Source organism: Apium graveolens, chromosome 4, assembly GCF_009905375.1.
Source record: "Apium graveolens cultivar Ventura chromosome 4, ASM990537v1, whole genome shotgun sequence".
Classification (NCBI taxonomy): Eukaryota; Viridiplantae; Streptophyta; class Magnoliopsida; order Apiales; family Apiaceae; genus Apium; species Apium graveolens.
Window position 1 is genome coordinate 177,381,619 of NC_133650.1, and position 21,126 is coordinate 177,402,744.

Sequence of the window (21,126 nt, forward strand, 5' to 3'; positions counted from 1 at the left end):
TTTTATATTGCAAGTGCTTTGAAACACTAAACCCTAAACCTTGATTCCAGTTATTGATCTTGAGCCATAACCTGATTCTTTCTAGACCATTGATTGTTGTATACCCAAATACGAACCTCAAATATACGATACTACTCCACAAATACATACAAACTAAATATTAAACACTGAATCAGATTGCTTACACATTCAAACCTTTGTATTTTATGCTTTGAAAGACCAAATCCTTGAAACCCTGAAACATTGATTCATTATTAGCCAATTCTTTCATTACCTAGCATCCAAACTTTGAAAATGTTCTTTTAATCCTTATGCAGATTAAAACCATTTCATTATTGAACGTCAAATGTTGTTAATGATACTGGTTATTATTTATTATTGCTTATTCTGTTATTATGTTAGAATTGGATTATTTTAATAAAATTGTGGACCAGATTCGTGGTCAGACCATATAATGGTCAAGTTAGGCCAATGTGTGCCTTGGATCCAGTTGTTAGAGCAGTGCTGTGTGCTTTGCTCGGGGTTAGTGCGTGACTGATCAGCAGCCTAACCTTGGTTTTTAACATGAAAATATAATTATCCAATTATAAATCATAATCCATTGTTCACTTGATATCATGACCATGTTCACCTGATGATCATTATTCTCAGTTTTGTCATTGTGACTTGCTGAGCTAGTTAGCTCATTTGTGCGATATTGTTTCTGTTATTTTCCAGTTAAAAAGGGTTCGGTTGGTACCGAGGATCCCCAGTCCAGCACGAGAGCTAGGGGTTCAGGTTGATCGAGTTAAACTAGTAGGCTTCTTTTGGGATAATTTGAGTTTATAAAAGTTTGTAGTAATGTTTAATACTCAGTTATGAGTTGGATAGTTGGGATTTGAACGGTTTGTAATATAAGTAGATGTGTTTGGCTTGTGTGCATACTTTAACCTGTTGCGGTCCGTGGTAGTTGGTAAGTAGGATCACTGCATATGGTTATTATCTTTATTATTGTTATAAGCAGGTTATAAATAAGGTGTGTGTGTGGACCCCAAACTTCTGACCCGGGTTTGGAGGGCGCCACAGGTTTGGTATCAAAGCTACAGGTTATAAGTCACTGACACAAGCCTAGGTTGACGGGAATGGGTAGAGGGTTAGGATTAGAAGTAAGGAATAGAAAGATAGAACGTCGAGAGGTTGAGTGCTTCGGTATAACAGGTATTAGTGTAATTCGCGTCATGGTTTGAGATTCTTGTATTGTGATATGATTTCAGATATCAGCGATGGCCGACTCTTTTATCCCCGTATCAGCTGATCATTCAGAGCCTTCAGTTGGGATACCCTTATCAGATCCACATCATGTTGTTCCACCAGTGTTGGCTATACTACCTCCACCTGTGTTGCAACCCATACCACTGCAGGCTATTCCACCTCCAGCCATGAGGCCACCTGTCAGAGGACCCCCACCTGCTGATTCAGGATTTACTAGTCACTCAGTTACAGGTGTACCTTTCCAGTTCTCTTACTATCCTGTCCCATATCATCAGTTTGAGGCTTGCCTTATGGAGCAGCGATTCCTACAGGGTCAGATCCAAGAGTTATTGCATATCATGCGTACCAGAGAGGTTGGGAGTGGTGAGAGGTGACTTAGAGAGAGGCTCCAGGTGTTCCGTAGAGTAGCTGCTGTGAGGATTGCTGAGGCTACACATGAGGACATCACTCCTGATTTCCTAGTGGAGTGGGATAAGTAGGTTCTAGAGGAGCTTGAGGAGATTGGAGGTCCAGACTTGCCATGAGCTAGAGATCCAGAGATGGAGATACTGAGTAGTGTTATTATGGTTGTGTAGTATGTACAGTAGTGTGTAGTGTGTATCAGTAGACTTTTGAGTTGTATTTATAGACTAGCTATGCTGACTAGGGAGTAGGTTTTTGTACCCCTTTTGCTTTTACTTTCGAAGCGTTTTTACGCTTGTACCACCCAAAACTTTTGATCTATATATATCAACACCTTTCCTTTCCAGTATTGCCATTCATTTTACTGCACCTATTTTACTTTATCTTATTTATTGCACCAGTTATACCCCTGTGATAACATGTACCCTGTTTCCCATAACTGTTTATATTCTGTAAAGAAGCATGCAATTTACTTAGTTACAACTATTTTCAAAAAGAGATATTTCTGTTTTACAAAACTTTTCTTTTCTGCAAAGAATTTGGTTTAAAAGCTAAATAAGTTGTTTGATTCTTTACAGAAAAATGCCTCCTAGAAGAAATACCCGCACCAACACCCAGAATGAAGAAACCAACAACAATAACGACCAAGATGATACAAATCCAACTGTGAACCCATGACCCATGAACCCAGCAATAGCCCAGATTCTTCAAATCTTGGCCCAACAAACAGTTCACCTGGCACAACAACAACAAAGACAGACCAATCCCCAGGTAACTTTCAAAACTTTTCAGGCAATAAACCCACCAGAATTCAAGGGATCCCTAGAGCCGATTGAAGCAAATGTTTGGTTAAAGGAAATAGAGAAGGCATTTGCCTTAGTGAAAGTAAAGGAAGAACAGAAGGTTGAGTTTGCAAGTTACTATCTGAAGAATGAGGCCACCTATTGATGGGAGATGGTGAAGACATTGGAAGGTACAGATGTTATTACTTGGGAGAGGTTTAAGGAATTGTTTTTAGAAAAGTATTTTCCTCAGTTTGTCCAAGATCAAATGGAACTAAAGTTTTTAGAATTAAAGCAAGGGAATATGTCGGTAACAGATTATGAGGGTAAGTTTGAGGAATTGTCAAGGTATGTGCCGTCGTATGTGGATACTGACAGGAAGAAGGCTAAAAGATTCCAGCAAGGTTTGAAACCATGGATCAGAGGGAAGGTAGCCATTTTTGAATTGGATACCTATACAAGAGTGGTATAGAAGGCTATGATCGCAGAGACAGAGAGTGAGATGTTCTAGAAGGAAAAGGAAAGCAAGAAAAGGAAATTTGAAGGGAATGAGGGCCAGTCACAACCAGGGAAGTTTCCAAATTTTAAGAAGGGCAAGTTTCAGCCAGGGAGGAATTTTAATTTCAGGAGACAAAATGGAAGCGACGGAGGCCAGGGCTACCGTCCAGTTAATGCGAATCAGCCGAATCAGTTGAGATTAACTTTTCCCGATTGTCAAGTATGTGGGAAGAAGCATGGGGGAGTTTGTAATAAGTTGAATGTAGTTTGTTTCAAGTGCAACCAGAAAGGGCACTATTCAAGGGAGTGCCAAAATCAACCAGCAAGAGAACCAGCAAATAAGGATCAGCCTATCCGAAATCCAGCAGTGAAGGTTCCAGCCATTGGATTTACGTGCTTTAAATGTGGGAAGCCAGGACATATAGCCAGGGATTGCAAGACACCAGCCCCAGTCAGTAATGCATTGAGGATTATGGGATCTACCCCAGCAGTGAATGAGACTTCAAGGGCTAGAGTTTTTGACATGTCTGTGAAGGATGCTATCCAGGATATGGATGTCATGGCAGGTACGCTTAATGTGAATTCTTTACGTGCCAAAGTGTTAATAGATTCAGGAGCAACTCGATCGTTTGTTTCAAAAGATTTTGTTAGCAAGTTAAATTGTCCAGTTGAGTATTTAAATGAAATAATGACTGTGAAATTAGCAAATCAAGAATGTGTATCTGTTAATCAAGTTTATGGGAATTGTGAGATTGAGATTTCTGGTAGTAAGTTTTGTGTAGATTTAATACCATTTAAGTTAGGAGAATTTGACATTATATTAGGGATGGATTGGTTATCTAAGCACGATGCCCAGATAGATTGTCGAAATAAGAAGGTAATGGTGAAGACGCCAGACGAAAGAATAGTAACGTTCAAGGGCTAGAAGCAAGTAAAGAAATTCTTAACAATGATTCAAGCCAAGAAGTTATTACGACAAGGATGCGAGCATTTCGTAGCATATGTGATCGATAGAAGTCAGGAGCCAGCAAAACTTGAAGATATTCCAGTAGTGAATGAATTTCCAGATGTGTTTCCCGGTGAGTTACCAGGACTTCCTCCAGATAGAGAAATTGAGTTTGCGATCGACTTAGCACCTGGAACAGAACCAGTATCCAAGGCCCCGTACAGAATGGTGCCTGTTGAGATGAAAGAGCTAGCGAAGCAATTGCAGGAGTTGTTAGAGAAAGGAGTAATCAGACCCAGCGTAGCCCCGTGGGACCCCCGATATTATTTGTCAAGAAGAAAGATGGAAGCATGAGACGGTGCATCGACTATAGAGAACTCAATAAGCTTACAATCAAGAACAAGTATCCGTTACCTAGGATTGACGATTTGTTTTACCAATTGAAGGGAGCCAAGTACTTCTCCAAAATTGATTTAAGATCGGGATATCATCAACTGAAGATCAAGCCAGAAGATATACCAAAGACAGCTTTCAGAACGAGGTATGGACATTATGAATTTCTAGTAATGTCTTTTGGATTGACTAATGCCCCGACAGCGTTTATGGATTTAATGAACAGAATTTTCAAGGAGTATTTGGACAAGTTCATTATTGTGTTTATAGACGATATTTTAATTTATTCAAAGACGGAAGAGGATCATGCGGAACATTTGAAAACAGCTTTGGAGATTTTAAGGAAAAAGAAGTTATATGCTAAATTCTCGAAGTGTGAGTTTTGGCTACAGGAAGTTCAGTTCTTAGGACACATAGTCAGTAACGAAGGGATCAAAGTAGACCCGGCAAAGATCGAAGCAATTACGAATTGGGAGAGACCGAGAACACCCACCGAGGTAAGAAGTTTCTTGGGATTGGCGGGATATTATCGTCGATTCGTCCAGAATTTCTCAAGGATTGCAACACCAATGACAAAGCTTACGTGAAAGAATGAAAAGTTTATATGGAACGACAAGTGCGAAGGAAGTTTTCAGGAATTGAAGCAAAGATTAATCACGGCACCTATTTTGTCACTTCCAGACGATCAAGGGAATTTCGTAATTTATAGTGATGCTTCTCAGAAAGGACTAGGATGTGTTTTAATGCAGCACGATAAGGTGATTGCGTATGCGTCAAGGCAATTGAAACCACACGAACAGAAGTATCCTACTCATGATTTGGAACTAGCAGCCAAAGTTTTCGCTTTGAAGATTTGGAGACATTATATGTATGGAGAAAAGTGCGAGATTTTCACGGATCACAAAAGCTTAAAGTACATATTCACACAGAAGGAACTTAATATGAGGCAAAGGAGATGGTTAGAATTGATCAAAGACTATGATTGCTCGATTAATTATCATCCCGGTAAAGCGAACATTGTAGCATACATATTTAGTCGGAAGGAAAGGTTAAATGAGTTATCAGTACCTGAAGAGATATATAAGGAATTTCAGAAATTGGAATTGGAGATTAGAGTTTGCAAGCCTGATGAAGCGAAAGTGTACAATATGACTTTCCAACCGGAGTTATTAAAGAAAATAAAGAAATGTCAGGAAGATGTAATGGATCAAGATCTAAATCGTCTGGTAGGTGAAGAATTATGTACGCAAAAGGATGATCAAGCTATTTTGAGGTTTTCATCTACAATTTGGATTCCACCAGTGACGGAGTTAATGAATGAAATTTTACAAGAGGCACATAGTTCAAGATATTCCATCCACCCGGGAAGTACCAAGATGTACAGAGATTTAAAGGAGAATTATTGGTGTCCAGATATGAAGAGGGAAATTGCGGAATGGGTTAGCAAATGTTATACCTATCAGAGAGTTAAAGCAGAGCATCAGAGACCAAGTGGATTGTTACAGCCATTGGAGATTCCAGAGTGGAAGTGGGAACATATTACCATGGATTTCATAGTTGGATTACCAAGGACAAGGGCTAATCATGATGCCATTTGGGTTATAGTGGATAGACTTACCAAGTCAGCTCATTTTCTGCCTATAAATGAAAGATTTTCGCTTGACAAGCTAGTCCATATGTACCTGAAGGAAATATTAGTTTGTCATGGAGTTCTTGTGTCTATCGTATTTGATCGAGACTCAAGGTTTAATTCAAGATTTTGGAAAAGTTTTCAAGAATGTTTGGGAACGAGATTAAATATGAGTACGGCTTATCACCCCCAGACGGATGGCCAAAGTGAAAGAACGATCCAGACAATCGAGGATATGTTACGTGTTTGTGCAATTGATTTCAAAGGAAGTTGGGACGTGCATTTACCTCTGGTAGAATTTGCTTATAACAACAGTTATCACACCAGTATTGGAATGCCACCTTATGAAGCCTTTTATGGACGCAAATGCAGATCTCCAATGCATTGGGACGAAGTAGGAGAACGCAAAATACTTGGACCTGAATTGGTGCAGCAGACAAAGGAAGTTGTTCAAAATAATCCAGAAAAGATTGATAGCAGCACAAGACCGTCAAAGGAAATATGCAGACCAGTCAAGAAAAGACATGGAATTTGAAGAAGGAAGCTTGGTATTACTGAAAGTATCACCTTGGAAAGGACTAACGAGGTTTGGGAAGAAAGGGAAGCTAAGCCCAAGATATGTCGGACCCTTTGAGATCCTAAAGTGCGTTGGCAAAGTAGCTTACGAGTTGGCGTTACCGCCGTATATAGAGCACATTCACAATGTTTTTCACGTATCGATGCTTAAGAAATATAATCCAAACTCCAGGCATGTAATAGAATATGAGCCAGTAGAGCTTCAGGCAAATTTGTCATATGTAGAGAGTCCGATAGAAATTCTAGAGGAAAGAGAGAAAGTATTGAGGAATAAAGTGGTAAAGCTAGTAAGAGTATTGTGGAGAAACCCAGGTTGACTGTTGAAGAGTCAACCTGGGATTTAGAAAGTGATATGAGAGAAAAGTACCCTCATTTGTTTTCTTAGGAGATTCTGAGGATAGAATCCTTTTAAGGAGGGGGGGGATGATGTAATATCCGGGATATATCGTGTAATTATGTTATTAATAAATGATTAATATATATGTTCAGTATCCATTATGTGAATTAATTGTTAAGTGTTAAATGTGTTTGGATGTTTAAAAATATTATTAATTTAGTATTTTAATTTTTATATGTCCAAAATAAAATATAGATAATTGTAATATCTTCCTAATTATTTTTATGTTGATTTATGGATTTATAAGAATCATATGAAATTTATAAAATCTTTTTTCGAGTATTTAAAATCTATTTTATAAAAACGGGAACCAACCGACGTCATCCGTTGTTACGTTTTTGGAACCTGAAACTCTTCCGAGAACTCCTTCCTAACCTAATTGTTATATTCCGAGCATATTCCATGTTTCGACTTTTTCGATCCGGCGTACGGTTTATCCTGCGCGGGACCCGGCGCAACATTTTTGATACAATATTTGTTTCGGTAAATCAATAAAACTCATATTTTCGATAAACGGGAGCTTTTTATTAAACTATCCCAATTATCACCTCGTAGTACGTATAACCAGGAGCTGAGACCAAGACCGCAGTAAAAATTGTACAGGTTTGGATAATTATCCAGAAAACCGATACCGTTTGGATCAGTTTTTATAAATAAACGTACCATTTTATATCCGGAATGATCCAACGGGATACTAATTTTCAGTAATTATAAATAGCCTTTTCCCGTATTTTATTTCGTATTAAAATCATTTGCAGATAGTTAATTTTATAATTTTCAGAGAAAAACCCTAATTTCATAAACTGTTCTAAGAATCAAATAGCAAAACGAAGGCGTTACCGATCTCTGTTTTCAAAGCTTGAATAACCAAAACGAAGGATTTGAAGTGTTCTACCAGATTCTGAGCTTCGTTTTACTGCAGAAATTAAGGTTATTTTTCTATATTTTTATTTATTTTCGAAATAATTTTTTAAAAAATATGAATTTTTGTTCGGATGATTGTTTGTATGATTTGATGATTGCATGTTGTAGAGCTTGTTTTCCTGATGATTTTCATATGTCATACGTCTGATTTGGAGTTCAATAACATGTTCAAATTTGAGTTTGATTTTCGAATTTTAAAATTAAGGTTTATAACCCGTATGAATGTTTTTAATTGAAATTTGGGGGTTTCTTATTTTGGAATAGATTGATGTTGTGGTATAGTGGGTTGTGTTCTCTGTGAAATTTGTAATCCAGTCGTACAGGTTTCATGAATCAACGAGGTCTGTAGAGAAGGGAGTTGTGATTTTAAAGTTACGTCGAGTTCGCCGGAAACCGGTGAACTTCCCAGCCATTTTCCGGCCAACTCAGCGATTATTAAGATGAATTGATTGCATGGTTGTGTTTCCGGTGTTGTGTAGATGTGATCTGGAGGTGGTGGTGGCCTGAGCATCCCTGTATCGTGTTCTTCGGCGAGATAAGGTGTTTTCCGGCAACCCCCCTGGAAAATTATAGTTTGGTACCTGAACTTTTGGGGACGATGCAGTTTGGTCCCTGAAGTTTCCGGAATTTGCAAAAATAGGATTCCTGTTTTAAAAATATTTAAAAATCATATTTCCTATTTATTTTTATTATACAAATTCGTTTTTAATTTCTAAAAATTCCAAAAATTATTATTTTAATTCCGAAAATTATTTTTAATTCAAAAATAAATCTGAATTAATTAGTTAATTAATTTCAGTTAATTTTTAATTGATTAATTGGTCAATTAATTCGAAAATTAATTGATTAATTGATTTAATTAATTATTAATTGCTTTTAATTAATTATTTAATTAGATTTAATTATTTAAAAATGATCTAAAAATTCGAAAAATAGTTTCGAGCTTTAAAATATTATTCTAAATTATTTCCAAGGCTCGATAATTATTATAAAATTGTTTTGGAGCCAGAATTGGCCAACCGAACCCTGTTTATTACGCCGAAATTGATCCAACGACCCGTTCTAATTCCGAAAAATGTTTTAAAAATCATTTTAAATACCTGAAAGCCTGTTTATGACCCGAGACTTATTTATAAATGATATATCATTGATTATGTGACGTGTTATGTGTTATATGTGACTTGTTGGTTGACCGTCGGTCTGTATATTCGATGTTTACTGGTTTATTGTGTAACTTTCAATCCGTTAATCGGATTTGGGTGAAACGAAGGGTAGATAGAAGTATGTGTTGAATAAAATCCTATGAGTTAAATATTGATAGATGCTTATGATATGTGAGCAGAAGAGGCAAGATGTAGAAAAGGGAAACAGGTAGTTGAGGAGTAAGATGATTGTAATTGGAAGCGAGTGCAGTGTAGTAAGCTAATACCACGCAAGTATTCTGAACTTTCTCGAGATATTGTCGTGACTAATATTCCTGCTTTATATTACAAGTGGTTTGAAGCACTGAACCCTAAACCTTGATTCTAGTTATTGATCTTGAGCCGTAACCTGATTCTTTCTAGACCATTGATTGTTGTATACCCAAACACGAACCTCAAATATACGATACTACTCCACAAATACATAAAAACTAGATATTAAACACTGAACCAGATTGCTTACACATTCAAACCTTTGTATTTTACGCTTTGAAAGACCAAATCCTTGAAACCCTGAAATATTGATTCATTGTTATCCAATTCTTTCATTACCTAGAATCCAAACTTTGAAAATGTTCTTTTGATCCTTATGCAGATTAAAACCATTTCATTATTGAACGTAAATATTGTTAATGAGACTGGTTATTGTTTATTATTACTTATTCTGTTATTATGTTAGAATTGGATTGTTTTTATAAATTTGTGGACCAGATTCATGGTCAGACCATATAATGGTCAAGTTAGGCCAATATGTGCCTTGTATCCAGTTGTTAGAGCAGTGTTGTGTGCTTTGCTCGGGGTTAGTGCGTGACTGATCAGCAGCCTAACCTTGGGTTTTAACATGAAAATATAATTATCCAATTCTAAATCATAATCCATTGTTCACTTGATATCATAACCATGTTCACCTGATGATCATTATTCTCAGTTTTGTCATTATGACTTGCTGAGCTAGTTAGCTCATTTGTGCGATATTGTTTCTGTTCTTTTCCAGTTAAGAAGGAACCATTTGGTACCGAGGATCCCTAGTCCAGCGCGAGAACTAGGGGTTCAGGTTGATCGAGTTAAACTAATAGGCTTCTTTGGGATAATTTGAGTTTGTAAAAGTTTGTAATAATGTTTAATACTCAGTTATGAGTTGGATAGTTGGGATTTGAACGGTTTGTAATATAAGTAGATGTGTTTGGCTTGTGTGCATACTTTAACCTATTGTGGTCCGTGGTAGTTGGTAAGTAGGGTCACTGCATATGGTTATTATCTTTATTATTGTTATAAGCAGGTTATAAATAAGTACTAGTAGAAGTAGTCAGTTTCTTGGACAAAGACTTGTATCCTGGTATAGCAAGAAACAACAATCTGTGTCAACTTCCACAACTGAAGCTGAATACATAGCTGTTGGAAGTTGCTGTGCTCAAGTGCTTTGGATTAGAAATCAGCTAATGGATTATGGCCTAGTGTTACACAAAATTCCAATCATGTGTGACAATACTAGTGCTATATCTATTATGGCCAATCCAGTTAATCACTCTAGGACAAAGCACATTGATGTAAGGTACCATTTTATTAAAGAACATGCTGCAAATGGTACCATTGAGCTCATTTTTGTTCCAACGAAAAAACAATTAGCTGACATTTTTACTAAACCTTTGGATGAAGCAACTTTCACCAGACTTGTAGGTGAAATTGGAATGTTAAATTCTTCATCCTAAGGCAAGAAATTAGCTAATGTGTTCTAGTAGATTAATTTCTAGTAAATTAAAAGTAATCTGATTCTATTAAAAATTAACTGAAATATGTATTATAAATATTTCAGAAATCTCTGCATATTTATTTTTCAAAATTCAAAATTCAGCTTGGAATTTTTCAAATTCTAAAAAAACTGTCTAACTGTTAATTTACATCTTTAATATGTAAAATTAACACAAGGAAGAATCAAAGTGATCAAAAGTATACTGAGAACTGAGTTCTCGATAAGTCTAATTAACTTATCAACAAGTCCTTTTAAGACTTCTCGAGTGAGTTCTCGATAAGTCAACTTACTGACTTCTCGAGTGACTTCTCGATAAGCTTTATTATGAATTATCGATAAGCCATTATAGAGTTCTCCATAAGTGATTAACTCACAGAGTTCTCTACAAGTATCATTTTGGACTTGTACAAAACTCAGAACTGAAATAATTTAATCCAATAAATTATTTTGGAAAAATACTTTTGGCAAATTTATTTTGATTTAATTCTGATTTATTTAAATAAAAATTGGAAACAATTCAGTCCATTTTTGCACAAACTCGGTATTTATTTGACATCTCGATAAGTTTATTTTTAGTTCTCTACAAGAATAAAACAAAATGAATTATCGATATGTTTTTCACTTCCTAAAATGGCTTCTCGATAGACAAACTCAAAACATTTATTTCTGAGTTCTCGACAAGTCATTCACTTTTACTATAAATACCCAGACATCTCGATACACATATACTTACGCCTTCGAAGACTCTAAGTGACCTAGCTTTTTCAATTCCAAACTGATTTCTCTCTCATTTTAAACTCTTTTTCACTAATATTTCTCACCCATTCACTCTTACTCAACAATAATGGCACTCAACAATGTTAGAGTTGTAATCCCAGAGAAAGGAACCAACTACATCGCTTTCACTGATGTTAACCAAGGCCCTGACAGTTTCAAGGGGTTTGTGAAATTTTTGTCTGAATCCTATCTTGCAGGTGTTTTACAGCTAACCCAGTCCTATACTTGGATGTTCTACATGAATTCTAGATAACAACAGTGGTGAGAACTATTATGCTTGACAACTCTATGTCCTTGGTGGTGACATGCTCAATTGGAGGTCAGCAGATAGAGTTCAACGAGCAAGATGTGAATACAGCTTTGGGTCTTCCAACTGCAAATCTAGTGGATGTGCCAACCCGGGATGAACTAACTGAGTTTATGGACTTCATCAACTATGGTGGAAGAATCAACTTGGCAAGTTTGAACAGAACAAACCTAAGGAAGGAGTGGTCCTTTATGTTTGATTCTATAGTAAGGGCCTTCACATGCAGGAAGACAGGATATGACAACATTTCAACTGTGGTGCAAAAGTTGGTGTTCTCAATAGCCCACAATAGATAGTTGAATGTTGGTCTATTGATCCTGGAAGAAGTTGCAACCAGGATGACCATGCCCCAATCTACTAGATGTAAGGAAATTTTATTTTCTAGATTTATTTTTTCTACTTTAAATTATAAAGTAACAGACATACATTTGTTGAATGGTATAGACAACAGTAAAATAGGAAATTGTAAGCAAGTGTCCAAAATTATATTTGGTTCACTTACTACAAAGAATAAGGTAAATGTGAGTCTGAAAATCACTCTATTCATGATGGAGAGGTTTAAGACTTACCCTTACCCTATGCCTGATATGAGATTAAATACTCAATCTAGTACAGCTATGGTCACTGAACTTGTAGAAATTCAAATACAGGAAAACCAACAGGGGCCTTCCCAAGCTGAAACCACTTCTTTAAAACAAACAGCAGCTAGGAAACCAACCACTTTATCCTCTCAAAAGGATGAAGTGAGTAAAAAGAAGAGAAAGGAGATAACCATAACAGTAATGAATGAGAGTTGTGAGGAACAAATACAACCCGAGTCACCCTTGGTCAGAAAAACAAAGAAGGCGAAGAAAACTAATTTGACCACTCAAACCACCTCTGTAGCCTCCTAAAAGGATGCAGTTGTACAAATGGGGCCAAAATAGATTATAGAGACATCCTCTCAATATGGTGTTTCTATTGAAAAGAGTATTCTCCCCAATGCACCTTGTAAAGAGTCTGGACAGCCAACACTTGAACAAATCCAAGTGTATGGTAGGAGAAATAAGGATGGCACACACAAGGAGAACACATTCCTTGAAGCTCCTTATCCATTCAGGAGGAGCTGCAAACACTCAATCCTAAACTTCAAACTCTTATATCTAACATTTCTTCTTCCTATACTGAAGCACTTGAATCAAATCCTCAAGTTTTGCCCCAATCAAGTGACTTGGTTTAAGAAACCTTGTTCACCGCCCAGAAACCATAATTAGTTGGTGAGAGGACACATAATAGGGTAGACCTTGATGATACCAACACAAACATGGGGATTCATCAGTTCTTACTGAAGACCCCATGTAGATCACAAAGCACCTTCATGTGCAAATTAGTGTTCACAAACTATTAGGTTTGAGGGTACTACTCCTGAGGGGGAGCTATCTAAATCCTCTCCAATTCAATTGGAGGTTCCTATTCCAGGAATAACTCCCCTCAAAACCCTGGCTGAAATTGCCTTGACAATTGAAGTTGGGATTACAATTGCCAATGATTCTGTCATAGAGGAGGCAAGAATAGCACATTCAAGCGATAGTGTGGTGTAAGACACACAAGAGTTTGAGATTGTTGCAAATGATAGTAGCACAGTCAAATCCCCTCCAATTCAAATGGAGGTTCCCACAACTGATGAGGAACAACACCCTATCATAAACACAGAGAAATCTATGAGTCAAACTGTGACTTCTGTCACAGGTGGTTCTGATCCCTCACACCAACGATCAACCTCACAACCTCAACAACCACACCTCCTCTCACAATGGATGTAAACAACTGACTCTCAACCTCCATCTGGGGATGATCTTATTGAGAAAAATTTTGGATTAGCAAATATCTCATAGCATCTACTTACTTCAGATATGAGCAATCAAGACTATCAAGCCATTATGCTAACATACAATGAAGAAGTTAAAAAACAGAAGGAGAAAATTATAAATGATGCAGAACAAGACAGGAATGTAAATGCATGGCTATCCAAAGATTTTGTTTTGGAGATGGATCAAGTCTTGGCTAGGTTTAGGGATGAATATGTCACTATTCTTGGAAGAAATGCCAAGGCCTTGACTTCACGGGATGTTTATGATGCAGCCACTGAAGTTTACAAAGCTCAGCTCAAGGCTTTTCACCTCTTTAGGAAAGCTCTAGAATTAAAGATGATTGGTCATGGAGAAAAGATAAGGAAGCTAGTGAAAGAGAAAATGGATGAGATCATACCATCTCAAGTCAAGATCACCTCCAAGTTTAAACATTTTTTTGATCAAATGGCAAGGCTTGATCTGACTTCTGTGGAAAAAGATGTCAAAAATCTGAGACAATATTTCATTGCTCTTCATGAAGTGGTCCAACAACAAATCACCAATTCAAATGACACAAAGATCAAGCTGGACCAGCTTCACCAAACCAGATATGAGGCTTCTGCTTTTCTTATGGATGGTATCAAACAGGCTGTGGAAGCAACTTTTGGCTATTCAATATCTACAAGCTCTCATCAACCTGTGTCAACATCTACAAACCTTCAAATCCAATATCTTCAACAACAAGTCTCCAGCTTGTAGTCTTCCAATGACTCACTCATAGCACAAGTGCATGCTCTCACCTCATTGGTGTAGAGTCAACATACAGATATACAAACCTTGGTAGACTCCCACAAGCACTTACAAATGCAAAATTTTGTGGCTTTGGGAGCTATCATGGGCAAGCTTAACATACCTCTGCCTGCACTTCTAGAATTTGTGAGGCCTGAAATTCCTACTCCCCTTCTCATGCCTGCTAACAAGACTAAAGGGGAGATAGAGGCTAGGCGATTAAGATCATCTACTCAAACTGTCCAAGTTGCTGACAAGAGCAAAACTCAAGAATTTGATATTAGAATGGACAGGATTATTAGAGCAGCTAAGGGACCTAGTCTGAGCAGGAAATTTGATGAATTGCTCAAGGCTCTCAGGGCTTCTCTCAATAACAATTTCTTCACCTACAAAAAGGTCTTGGATATGACTATAATCTCTATAAGGGTGATCTTAGTGACTAAGGACAATTTTCAGGATAAAAGAATTCTGATCAACATAAATGACTCAGGGTAGGCAGGTGTATGCAGGTGTCCCTCAACTATCTTATCTCTAGAAGGGCATCTGAGTTGGACATTCTAATAAACAAAGTCAAAGAGTGATTCCTGAAGACACTCTCATGTTAACTGAGTTAAAGAATGCTCAAGTGGATGCTTTTCCAGAAGCATACTTACATCCAAGCAAGGGAGTGACATACACCGGTGCTACCACCAAACATTGCAAACACTTTCAGATCCCTAAGCAATCTGTCATGGATAACAAAAAGCCTATCATGATTCTGGAATCTGATTTGAAAGTCATGAAAAACAAGACTATTTAAGATGAAGAAATGATTAAGTTGTTGGGAAGAGATCTGAGAAATCCTGAAGCCAACTTGCCTAAAACTCAAATCAATAAGGATAACTTAGATGATGATGAGCAGAAGAAAGATGATCAAAAACCTTCTGGATCAAATCCAAGTCAATCCTCTAAAGCAACTGGCAGCAAGGACAAGAAGCAAGAATAGAAGAAGGATGATGAAAAGAAGAAATGGGATGAGAGAAGAAGGAAGAAAAAGGAAGACAACTTAGGACCACACCAACAAACCTTAAAAATCCAAACAAATCAATCTCAACCTTCAAAGCCAACAAACTCATACACTAAACCACCTCCTACCACAAAGCCTAAATTTCTAAACAAACAAACTGCTAACACCTTTCTAAAAATACCAATCACCTCAAGCCAAAGATTTCTTAAGAAAATCACAAACCTACCTTCTGTAAACCCATCACTCAAAGTTAACTAAAAGTCTGTTGGGAGAAAAACTAAGAAAGCCAAGCATACTGAAAAAGTGCAAGTTACTGAAAGGGCCATCTGGAACTGTTACAAGCAAAGTGATTTTCTACCTCTAAATTGGTGCATCTCAGATGAAGACTACTTTTAACTAGCTGAGGAAATAGTCAGAGTTTGGGTTGTAACATTAAGGGAAGTATTAATCTATTATGAAGATGGGTGCTTTACATTTCTTGGCAGTACCTTAACGGACACCATTTCACCCACAGAAATCAAGAGAGTGATAAGTTTACTGAAGGATAAAGATAATGCTACAAGAGCATGAAGATTTGTTTTAGCTGAATGGTTGATTGTAAGGGAGGAAAGAAGAGCAAAGAATAAAGCTGAATATGAGGAGAAGAAGAGGACGTATGATGAGGAGATTGAAATGTATATTAGAAGATCAGAAGAACTCAAGACAAAAGGGAAGAGCAGAATCTCCAAGGATGGAAAATTTCTAAATGTAAATGCTGGTGCATTTTCAAAGTTGAGGATTGAGTTGTTAGATGGTTATCCAAAGAAAGACAGACTCAAACATGTGGAAGCCCTAACAGGGACACCAATCATAAAGGAACTTGAAATTCTTGTATATCTAAAGGATCTCATTACAGAAGAATCAAAAGTCCCAATCTTTGTCTGATGCATGTATTTAAACTCAAGAAATCACCTAATGTATAAATGTTGTAATTGTGTCAATTTTTATGTATTTGTCTAATTTCCATTATAGATTGGGGTTAGTCTTGTTAACAGGCATGAGTTTGTGTTAAGCAATCTTCTAACAAATTGAGGGAGATTGTTATGCAAGACATGCCTATACAATAACAATACTAAGTCAAATTGACAACCCTAAGTAATTTGTATTGTAATCTAAGCTTGTATTTTGTATTATACCACTAAAGTCCGTAAAAATGTTCCAGGGCAGACTGGAGTCTTTTTCCATAAACAGTATCAAGCCTAAGAATTCTATCTGAAAAAAGATCAAGAAGATCATGCCTCAGAAAAATTATGAAGAAGCTTGGAGTTGAATAAATCTGTTTTGGGAAAAATATTTTTAAGTCAAGATCTTTACAAGTCACAGATTGAGTGTTATAGAGAAGTCATTCGAGAACTCCAGAATGACTTATCGACAAGTCAAGAAAAGCTACTAGAGAACTCAGAGATGTCAACAAGCCAATTTAAAGACATGAAGAATGGAGATATCGACAAGTCATTTCTTCACTAGAGAACTCTGAGTTATCGATAAGCCAAAGAGAACTCAGAGTTATCGATAAGTCAACTTGTCATTAGAGAACTCAGAGTTATCGATAAGTCAACAAGCTAATGCATGCTGTATAATAACCAGTGTTTAGTGTTCTATAAAGTAAACACTGGATGTTTTGTGAGATGTAACAATTAAGATTAGAAAATTCTTGTATTCTCTCAAGAAAGAAGCTAAGCTCTTTATCAACAAAGAGCCTAGAAATTTTGTAGCAAAACATTCTTAACTTTAATATAAAATTAAGTGAGATTTGAAAGATTTGTGTTCACTGTTTTATCTGTCTAAATTCAATACTAACACATTTAACTACAAGTGTGGCGCCCAAAAATCTGGGGTCAAGGATCTAGGAGGCCACGCCATCTTGAATCCTGTATAACACTTATCTCGTACCACAATTTATAAATACTCACACCTTTATGACCCCACACTTATCACACACACACACACACTTATAGGTTATTGTCTTGGAAACGAACCATTCATTACTAAAGTAAATCAATCCACAAAAAGATTAATTATTACAACCCAAAAATGATTAAGTCTTACCGCGGAAAGAACCTTCTTTAAGTAAGGTTAGTCCGTCGGCCAAATATCCATTTCTTATTTTTACCTTACATAAGTCATACTTGTAAATAAGCCAGACTAAAAACAACTCAAAACACATCCAGCTTATTCGATCTACCTGAGGTACAACACCAAATATCCTACGGAACAGCTGGCCGTTTCCTACCCGTTTCCTGACTGTGAGTTTCATGACAGGCATCTTGATTCACTGTTTTGTTGTATCAATTTAAGAAAACAAGTGTGAGCTATAATGCCCAGCATAATAATGTACAATATGAAATGAATGTATAATAAACTCAAGTATAATACCATATATGATAATTATGTTTTATTCAAAAATAGTTTTCCTCGGTGATATACACCTTCTTTCGAAAACAATTCTTTAGTGGATTTATTATCCTGCGAATACCTTAATGGTAAACCCAGCACCTAGGCTTGGGTTACGGTATTACATCACAATTCCAATTGGAAGAATTTAGGACATTCACTAGAGCCACCGCATACGATGATCAGTCGTACTACAAAAATAGTAACCTTTTCTACTAGTAGAAGGATGACACCTTCGTATCCCGGTTATCACTCTTTCCGCATTCGGGCTACGTGTCCCATTTTGGGTATACAAATACTTCACAAGTTCCTGAGTATACAGAGTTCCTTCGTCTGCGGTACATTTAGTACCTTTTAAGGACTTGGAGAGTCTACCCCTCCAAGTCCTTAAAAGATTCCTATCGTATCTCGAGAACTCGAACCACATCAAAGTTCCCCAAGCATTTTGCTTGTTGATAGAAACAACTTATCTTATGAGTGTATATATATATATGTACTTTCGAGAATTTTTGGAGGAAGTACAAAGGATGTGAGTTGACAGTTGTCAACAGATAAATTAGTAAGGGGGAGTTTCTTTTGAAACTATATTCAAAATATTTAAAATAAGTCGAGATAATATTCTTCGAGGATATGAAATTATTCGAATGATTTTCTGAAATTCATAAAGTATTTCAAATCAGGTTTTATGATTTTTAAATTATATTAAATCATATAATAAATAATTAATAATTAAATAATTATCATTAAATAATTAAACCTCAAATAATTATATTTTAAAAGAATATTTGAAATAATATTCCTCAACTAATTTATGTTTAAGTAATTTAAAGCAATCTTTAATAATTAATCGAGTTTGAAATAATAATCGTTGGAGAATAATTCTCCTATATTAGATGAATAAATGAAATAATATTCATTATTCGAGTAATTAATTATAGTTGAGGGAATACGATCTTTGGAAATCGTTTTAATAAAAGTTCGAGGTTTTTAATGTTTCGTAAGTGGACATTGAGTCCCTTAGAATAAAATAAGTACGGACTTTAATCGTCCAAAATATCACCGGAATGATTCCCATATTTTTGTTTTAAAACTCTGACCGACTCTCGGTCTTCTAATTATACATCACGCTCATGGAGGCGTTAAAACATTCTACGACATATATATATATCGTAACACCGTCGCTATATATGCGAAGACTCAAATACTTAGTATCATGGCAAGCATGGCATTTATGCAAAAGATAATAAAACAATCCTTTCACAACACAACAATATATGGAGTTGAGTTCGTAAACTTGCCTGGGTACTTTGAGGTGGAGGATGCTCTAGGGTCCGCTCGGAAATCTATAACTATAAACATAAACCGTTTCGTTAGATTTCGTTCTTATTTACGGCGACTCGTACACATATGCTACTTATTATTCATTCTCTCAACTCCTTTTACCCTTATTATTTCCTTAAGTGCTTATTCATGTTACGGTCGCTTCCTTTTCGAAGTACCTTATATCCGTTTACATTTTCATCATCGGCTCCGCTTATGATTTCTAACGGTTTTATAATCGCGCGGTCTTCGTTCCGATATTTTTATAAAATTGAAAAATTCTTATTTTCATTGGAAATTTTAATATCAATTAAGGAACTCTATTTATTACTCTATGTAAAAATTTCATGATTTATGAATATTTTTAAGTCAATCATTTCTATTCCCAAAGTTCGTAATTCGTAGTAGTTTTTGTCGCGTAAATCACTTTTATTAAAACGGTCATAACTTTTGATCCGTAAATCAGAATCAAGCGATTCAAGTGCCTAAACTATCCTTATAACATTATCTATCATAATAAAGTATTACTTTTCAAGAAACTACAGTTTATGTAGTCGGGACTTTCTGCAGAAACTTAATGTTGTGTTTTGTTCATTTTAGCGAGATAACGATTACGATCCGAGTTTCGTTTACGCCTTAAATTCCTGTACTACCACCAAAAATCATCAAATCATCATGCCCATACTAACTCCTCTCAATAACATCATGTTATTGAGGCAATAATCATCAACCTTAGAACTAATTAACTAAATATCAAGATTACAACAAATCAACCACTAAAACTAAGTTTATAACTAGGTTTCGAAAGATTCTTGAACTTAAACCTTAAATAAAGAAGGTTCAAATATTTATACCTTTCTTGAAAGCTTGAGATGTGTACTTGATGATGGTGAAGTCTTGGGAATTCTTGGTAGGGTTTTTGGAACCTAGATCAACCATTAAAATCAAGAAACCAAAGAAAAGTTACTATTCAGACTATTCATTATCACTTTTCTTGAATTTATTTCACCCATCAAACCTCAATGAAATGAGATCAAAAATTTATCTTTCCTTAGTTTAGGATGTATGAAGCTTGGGAATTAATGGTGGATTTTTTCCATGGCTACAACTTGGGGATTTGAATTTGATTTTCTTCTTTCTTTTGCTAGGGCCGAATGGAATAAGTTGGGAGGAAGCGAGAGAGTTTTGTGTTGTGTTTCTCGAATGCTTCTTGTATAAGATTGTATTATTATTTTTATATCTTCTAGTATATTTCCTAGGACTAGAAAATATTGGCATATCTTAGGACATATCTAGTTAACTTCCTAGGTTACAAGCTAATCTATTTAGTTTTAGCTTTTAGCTTTACTATTCCTAGATTTAGGTCATCATGCTTCCTAGTTTAGGTTACTATTTGGTAACCTAGACATGGTTAGCTCTTTACCATGGTTAGTTAGTTTAGTTAGATTGGTTCGATACATTTATTTATTCGTTTACGCGTTTGCTTGGTCGCTTATTCATTTTCGTAATAATTTCTCGTAAACGGTTCGCGGTGTAAATCCTTTCATATACATTATTTATGTTTTGAAGTATCGTTCTTGGATATAAATCCATAGGATTTTAAATTCTGAATTATATTGTGATTCCTGTAATCCTTGATGGTTCGTAGATACGTTCATTTTTCAAAGTTCATTTTCTTCGAAAATGAATGGTGTTTACATACACTTATTTGGTACGTATAATCATGTTATCAACTCTGAAACTCAATTTCTCATGCACAATATAGTGTGGGCTAAAAAGTTTTTCCCGTCTGTCAGGGTTACTATTCATTAAAAAGTCTCAAAAATTCGAGTTATTACAACAAGATTGTAATTTACTTTGTTCAGCACCATAAACACTTTAAGAAAACCAGAAAAACACAAAAACACATTCACC